We start from the raw sequence: 8,269 nt of genomic DNA on the forward strand, positions 1-8,269 counted from the left end.
AGGACTGCATAGAAAGATTTTTTTTCCGGGAATGAGACTTTCTAATATTTATACATTCAAAAGAAAGCTCCTTTTAGAAGAGAAATGAAGATAAGCCCAATGGATAGGACTGATAAAATACAAATGATAGTCAAAAAAGCCCTGGAATTCTGAATGAATATAAAACCACATTTCTTCCCTACACATCAGATTTCATATTCTAGCATTTGTAAGATCAGTAGAATTTCTACTGAAATAACCAACGATCTTTAGAATTGTGTAATTAAGAAAAACTCAAGTACAATTTCAAATTATGAAAGTCAAACGTCAAAAGGATCATTGTATCGTAATTGAATACTTACTCAGAACAACTTGCATGTGAAATGTTCCATTTTTCTTAATAAATCCATAAGAAATTGCAATACCTTTAAACAAATTTTGGCATATTTCTTAATAAATGTAACAATGATCCTTTTTTTATTTACAACTAAATCCTGGATGAACATAAAGATAGCAAAAATAGTGATATCTCTATTAGTGTTGCATCTGAAGAATTAACAAAACTACACTTTTTAATATTTAGGTAAATGCCGTATTTCTTTACATGTTGCTTTTTTTGTACAAGATGAAAAATTTCTAGAAGCTTTTAAAGTCTCCTCCAGTTAACTAGCGCATTGCATTAAAAAAATCCACATCTACAGTTATGCAGATTACTTTATACATAGAAAACCCCCAAATATTTGTTTAGATAATACGGTACTGTACTATATTTACTCACTTAAGCTTGTTTAAGGTGAAGTAGTCTTTATAAATGTCACAAGTACATGTAAGTCCAAGTATTATCCGAAAAGCTTTCTGTGTGCATTTCTAATTATGCTCTTCTGGATACAGACTAATACTCAAACCAAACAAATTGCTGGGAACACTAACAAGATAATTTTGTTTCATGTATAATTATGCATTAAGATAAATGAATATATAGATCTTTGAAAATAATATATTTGTACAACATATTGGACAAATATATCATTGATTTAAAATATTTAAGCTGGGTTATGATTTCTGAAAAATTCCTCTATTATAAATATCCTAACTTTTATAGCAAAAGTTAGAGATAATATTTTGACTGTTTCCATGTAATTACTAATTATTTTTAATTTACTGTTTTTTTCCAACATGTTACATGTAACTGAGTTTGTGCTTGAACTTCATTTTTCAAGCTGTAACATAGCACACTCCCAATACCATAAAGAGCATTTAAGAGATTTCTTTAAATCCTTATTTTGTGATTATATAATCAAACAACTACCATTAACCTCCATGTTAATGCTCCTATGCTAACTAGACTTATATGGATATTCTTCTATCATAATTCTAGCAAAGCAACCTTTTTACTTTTACATTACCCATCAGATCTCTAACTGCGAGATTCTAATATTTGTCTTTACAAGTTATACTAGTGTCAAAAATTCTTCCATCCCAATGATTTTTCACCTACTTTTAATTTTCATATTCCATATGCCAGATGTATTAAACGACATATTTTTATTTGTTAAATGGGAAAGAAGATCCAGATTGTGATACATGACATAAAATTTCCAGTTTCAGAAGAAGCCTTTAAAATTAGAATCCGCATGTTGGCTTCAATTATTGATAAATAAGTATTTTTTTTAAAAAAGTAAACCTTTTTTTAAAGGTACAATATTATATTGTTTTGACTTAAAATATGGTTACAGAAGAATTTCATTGTTTTTTCAAGTGCATTACACGATAATTTTCAAGAAAATTCCATTATCCTGTGCCTCATGACACTTTTTTCTTAACATTTTCTGTATTTGCTTTTCTAGGTACAAATAGATTCTCAGAAAACTTACACTAAAATCAGCCTTTGACTGATTTTAGAGGAAATGCCTCAATGAATTGTGTATGGTAACTGATTCAAAGGATTTGTTTCATTTTCAAGGCACATATATTTTAAATATTCCAATATAAGAGAATACAGTAATATTTATAAAACTGGCATATACGGTAAGTCTTAGCATGTTATCTACAACTAAAAAAGAACTGAGCAAGTATAAATGCCTAAACATAAAATTAAGCAAGGTTTAAACAATAAAGACTTATTACAAACTTAAACACTTCAAATAAATATGCTCTGTAAAACTCTGTATTGTTTTTCATGCAACAGATTAACACATCTATCCAGCTGGAACAGATCCATTTTACTTATTAATAAGAGACATAGTATTTATTAGCCATTTCATAATTCCTAAAGGTTTTGTTTTCTACACCAATTACAACATTATGAATGCATAGAAACACATAAATATGGGGGAAATGCTACATTAATGAATATTTTGGATATTTGTATTGGTAATGTTGCATAGTTCTTAACTCTGTAAAGATTTCTGTTGTATCAACCAAATTCCTCTATGTAATTTGGTAGTAATATAGTTTAGACATAAACATAACTATTTTAATTAAAAGTATTCAAGACAAAGTAAGCATGCACAAAATCAGAATGACTGTTCTTAGTTTCAAAACACAATGCACAAATACAGGTAAGTTATAGGTTATAGCACCTAAAATGACGGTGCTGATTGGCTTTCAAACAAAACACAGAGTATGTGGGAAAAAATGGGGAAACTGCTGCTAAAATATACCAGTAATCCAGATCTAAGTAAATATTAAAGGAAGAAAAATTAACATTTTAATGCTTAGCATTCCCCATGCTAAGCAGGTTTCTAATGGATAATACTGGTCTATAGTTTATGGTCACTTTTTTCCTGTTCATTTGTGATTCTACTGGAAAGCCTTTCACCTAAATTTATACAGGGATTTCTTTTTATCACTTCCCATCTGATAGAAATTGCTCAGCTAGATTTAATAAATAGCAGTAGGAGTTCATATAGATGATGATGAACTAAAGATTGTTGAAAGATTCATTTTTGTGTGCCTTTAATATATGTATCGTACTCCAGAACATGATTTTACACCTTTTTAATAAAACAAGAGGCATGTTATTTTCCAGGAAAACAGAAATCCTATTCCCAAAAGTTTTGACTTGTTTCCTTCAACTTTTTTGTTCTAACAAGGTGGATATACATTTTATTTCAAATCACACTATAATAATGCACGGTGAATATACAATGTCATCAGATCATAAATCACCCTGATGAAAAAAGTGCAAGAGGAACTCTGAAGAAAAAACAGGTTTCCATGAATCTAAACATTACAAACCTTGTCCTACTCCTAAAAATATTTAATGGAAGATCTGTACCAAACATTTTTAAAAATCTCAAAACGGCCACTTCAGTCATGTACCATCATCCGTGCAACAAAAGCCTTGCACACCCCATGGGAATACTGCTGAAGAATAACATCTATATCTGCATCTAGCCAACAACCTTAGTAATCCAGAAAGATGCAGATAAATCCAGAGCTACAAACCATGGGGGAGGGAGGGAGGGGGGGAATACCTGATTTTTGGAAATTGTTGAATGTGCAAGTCTTTCTTAGCCGAATGATCGTTTGTAGGAGAAGAAAAGTAAAGTCAGAAGACTGATGCTTGAAAACGAATTGCAATTAACTTCTTTATTGCGCACGCCCTATTTCCACCCTCTCCCCTTTGTGGCTCTCGGGAGACAAGAACAAAAACAAATCCGAAGCCGATTCTTTCGGGAGCTAATTCTATCTGTCAACTGAAGCTAAGGTTTTGCGTACTGCTTTATTGGTAGTTTCCTTGCTTCGGACTCTGTTTTGGCCCTTACCGCTGAAGAGCAGGCAGGATTTCTCACCCCTCTCCCCCGACGCTCCTTTTCTGCCCCCCCCCCATTTCCATTTCACCCCATGACACCCACCAGCTGACTTCTCCTCCAGAACAGAAAACCTAGGTGGGTGGAGGGCTTGTCGAAAGAGAGTGGGTGGAGATTGTCAGATATCCACCCAGCCCAGCGATTTCAAGTCAGCAGGCAGTGGGGAAACTGCTTTTCCAGTATTGGAGAAAGAAACATGTGCTGCGTTCGCTGCCCTTTCGGGAGGCTACTCCGGTCTTTGCCCCTGGTTTTCTCGGGCTACAGTATTTCTCAAATTCGTTACATATTATTTGTGTGGGTGCGTGTGTTTGTACGCGCCCGCGCACATAGACCGCGCTCGCTCGCTCTCTGGCTTTTTCTCTCTCACTCTCTCTCTCTTTCTCTCTCTCTCACACACACACAGAGGGAGACACAAAACGGGATCCAAAGCCCGGCCACAAGGCGAAGGAATTGTAACCCAGCGCATCCTTACCTGGCAACCGGAGAGGCAGGAGGCGCCTGTCCTTCAGCGTTCCCGTCTGGGCGACGAGTTGGATTTGTCTTGTTCTGCGCGGCTCTCCTGGGATGAGAGACTTCAGGGATAACCACACTCTCCTCCAAAAAGAGAGGAGGAGGAGGAGGAGGACGGGGGGGGGAGACGCGAAAAGTGTAGGGGTGCGAGCAAGCTCTTCTCCGCGCCCCGAAAAGTCTGTGCACCCCCTCCCTCCCCTGCTCTCTACGAGCTGGCTTTGTATGTTGGGGGTGAAGTTTCAGCTGCTGCTGACTGGGTGGCTAAGAGGAGGGGGAGAGAGAGAGAGAGAACGCGAGAGCCAATTGTGTGGGGGGCAGAGTGGAGTCAGAGCATCACCGTTCTGCAGCTACTCCAGGAATCCCTCCACGGAGAGGCAGAGCATCCGCGCCTTTCCCTGACGGTCCGATTGGCTGACAGGCGGGGTCGGTGTCTCCAGCAGCCAATCAGCCGTCTGGGATTACAGGTGGGCGTTGCCGAGGTACCATCACCGAGCTCGCGGCTGCGTTGGCTTCCGTAATCTCGCTTCGCTCAACCATCCACTTTACCCGGCCATCTAAGCCCTTCTCTGCCACTCCGGACTGTTCCGGGAAGAGGGGGCTGGGAAGGGAGTTCCCTCGAATGACAATCAAGGACATCAAATCAGTCTTTGCAACTGACAAAGTGGCCGGGTTTCCGCCCCCTCCCTTTCTCCCACCCGAAGCTCTGCAATGCAAAGCCAGTCGCCCGGGTGACCTGATTCTCTCCACGCCCCCCTCCCTCTCTCCCTCTCCCTCTCCCTCTCGCCTTTTTCCCTCGTCGAAATCTCAGGCAATTTACCGTCTGGCATTTTCAAAGCAACAAAAGAAGAAAGAGAAAGAGGGCATAGGCAGCTGGCTGGGCGGCGTGTACGTGTGCATGGCCATCGCGAGCGATTAAAACGACGAAGTATAAAACGGAAAACAGAACCGGCCTCATCTCTTTAAGTGCACTTGAATCCGATAACCTTTCTCGAGGCTCGGGTGTGTGTTTCTGTGTGTACGGGTAAAATATGGCAGGTAAGGGGTGGGGAGAGAGCCTCACTTTCCTTCACACAATGAGCTGCTCTCTCCCGGGCCGGACGTGGGGTTTTAAATCCCACACTGATACGCTCTCTGCAGAGGCAACTGAAATTAATCTCAGTGTGAATTTTATGGGCTATATGGTGTTCACTGTTAAAACAAAAATAGAAACACCAATTTGCAGAGGCTCTTTACAGCTGTGGTTCATGATGAAGTGATCTTGTAATTGCTTCGTAAAAGGTAATTCACAGCATACTCAGTTAAGCACACTTCTTCAGTTTTTGGTTACAAATGTCCAATTAAAAAGAGGTTATCAAAAGCTCCAAGATACATAAAAGTAAAATCCCTATTTCAAAAAAGACTGAAGCATGTGAGAAAGGTTATGTTATACTATATAACATCCACGTGGCATCTTGAAGATCTGAATTCAAGCTGTACATTTCCTTCTACACCTAGTTCTTATCTGCACAGATACTCTTTATCTGTCAACCTCAGGGGTGGCAGGTTTTGTATGTTCCAAAATAGAATTTATTAAAAATAAAGGATAATTAATGCTCTGTTTGTAAAACTGACAATTAATCAAATGATGAATTTCACAATCAAAAATATATCCCATAGCCAATAGAATAGAAACTGACCAATAGTTCAGTTTAAGGCACAGCACTTGAGACACTTGGCATCATGTCTATCTGATAACTATTCAACAAACCTTTTCCCCATAAAAATGGATAAGATACTGTCCTAACACTAATAGTAATTGACCATGCAGCCAATTCTGTAATCTGTTATCCTCTATAGACTTCTGGTGGATATTTTTCTTAGGGTTCGCTACAAATTCTGAGCTTAAATCTTAAAATGCAATGCTATTTCTTTTAATATAACCATTCTTAGTTCCAATCTTTCTAGTGAAACAATATGACTAATCTATTTATGATTACTTTAAAACAAAAACAAAAATCTTGAGATTTGGGGCTATGGAATTCCTTGCTACGTTGTGTGGTAGTTGAATTGCATCATTCAGAAGCATCTAAAGAAGGAATACAAAATACCTTTTAAAAGCTGAATATAGAATACTTTGAAGTCTAATTTCCTGAAATTGAAGTTTTTACAAGAAGAAATATTTATCTGATGAAATCATTAGGTAGCACATTTTTTAAAGAATGCCACAGTCCATAAGAAGATATATACTGTATATCCATTTCAGTTGCATCACCAAGTACTGATATTAAAGTTGATAAAAATAGATACTACACTTTGATTTTAACTAAAAGACAAGAGAGAAGATGGCATGGAAGGAGAAAACCACAAAGTAACTTTTTCTCTTCTTTAACTGACAAGTTAATGATCAAGCCTAGAAGCATCACAAAATGTTGTGCAATTTGCTGTTGCAGTTAATTCAAAGGATTGTATAATCACTATATAGTTCAGCTTCCTTATTTGACATTGTATGTTAGAATCTTAACCACTTTTATGTATAAACTTATTTTTATCATATAGCCAGGATTCAACTGTTTTAACACTATATCAGTTATTAGATTAGTGTTTTAATATTTCATTATTCATTTAAATGGTTAAATAATTTTGTAAATTTAGCATTTTTAGAGATACCCTTTTAAGTATCTCAGATCTTCTGCAAGATTTTATTTTCATTCTTACAGTCTTTCAACTCTTTTTCCACTCTCTGCAATCTGCTTGTAAATCTTTAAGCATCTTTTTATTGAGCTATTTCTCTTAAAATTGGGTTTAAATATGATCACTGAACATAATAAATTTATAATTGTCAACATAAGATTGGAACAAAATTGGATCTATTTTCTCTACTAGTTTTGCCCAAAATGATCTGTTTGTACATAATGGAAGACCATATGTTTGTGGTCACAGCTTGCTTCCATATAGATAAAAGTTTTCAAATAGCTTTTCATCCCATACATAAATATCTGGCATTAGCAGAATAACTAAAACAAATTTGACATCAATATTACCCAAACCCAATAGGATGTCGTGTTCTGTATGTTGCTATATAAATTATATGCAACCCATACATTATTTGGAAATCCATTTGCATCAAGGTAGATTTGTGTTGTTCTTGCACAATTACAATAACACCCATATTTATGTATTTATTCACTTTATATGTAGCTACTCATAAAAACTATGAGTGGCTAACAGAAAGGAGAAGAAGATCCTTCAATAACATAAGAAAAGCCTATCCTTATTATAATCAGATTTAATATCAACCTTATGTAAAAAAAGAAAATTCACAAAACTATATATATATTCACCAGATTCAAGACTTCAGTCACAGCATGCCCTCTTCCTGTGTTTGATGGAACAACCAAATTTTAACTGTTCTCCTGAAATCCAGAAAGGAAGAAGTGGATTGAATCTCTGTAGGGAGAAAATTCCAAAACACGGGAATACATACATACATACATACATACATACATATATATTCTATATATATATATATAAAAAAAATGATTTCTTGCATACAGACCTTGGAGGAATTGATCCTGTTTGACTAGATCAGATAGTTGGCCCTTTAAGAAAATAATGATAAATAATGATGAATAAAGCATAATAGGAAAGAATCCATCTGTGAAACTGGACATTTGAATGTTTTGTAGGTAACTTTATCTAGAAAAAAAGTGCACGAATTAACCCTTGAACATAATATGTAAAATAGTGATTTGTGAATGTGATTTACATCCCATCCATTGAGATATACAAATCTCTGCTTTATAAAAATAGTGGAAGAAAATAAGCAAAGGTACGAACAAATTTGCACATTATTTTCTGGGACTGCCTTGCAAATATATATTTACTTGCTCCAGTTGTTATATCTTCAGTTCCCAAAATTCCCAGTCAACATTGCTACAGGAGAAACCAAACAGCTAGATGACATCACATTGGGAAAGTTGTCCAAA

At 36.1% G+C, this 8,269-nt stretch overlaps 1 protein-coding gene across 4 annotated transcripts in view; it reads right to left on the reverse strand.

Annotated features, from left to right (window-relative positions):
- The window catches only part of SYT1 (synaptotagmin 1), a 313,952-nt gene extending 309,266 nt beyond the window's left edge, over nucleotides 1-4,686 (reverse strand). For 2 of the 4 annotated variants that reach the window (XM_034403845.3, XM_034403843.3), the window contains exon 1: nucleotides 4,267-4,686. The gene's annotated coding sequence lies outside the window, so the exon portion shown is untranslated. Of the gene's footprint in view, nucleotides 1-3,458; nucleotides 3,756-3,839; nucleotides 3,861-4,266 lie in introns of those variants that run through there. The other 2 variants (XM_087874077.1, XM_034403844.3) reach the window with 2 other exon arrangements.
- Nucleotides 4,687-8,269: the final 3,583 nt, after the last annotated feature.

The sequence above is a fragment of the Pantherophis guttatus genome, chromosome 7 (genome assembly GCF_059756535.1).
Source record: "Pantherophis guttatus breed Tessera chromosome 7, ASM5975653v1, whole genome shotgun sequence".
Classification (NCBI taxonomy): domain Eukaryota; kingdom Metazoa; phylum Chordata; class Lepidosauria; order Squamata; family Colubridae; genus Pantherophis; species Pantherophis guttatus.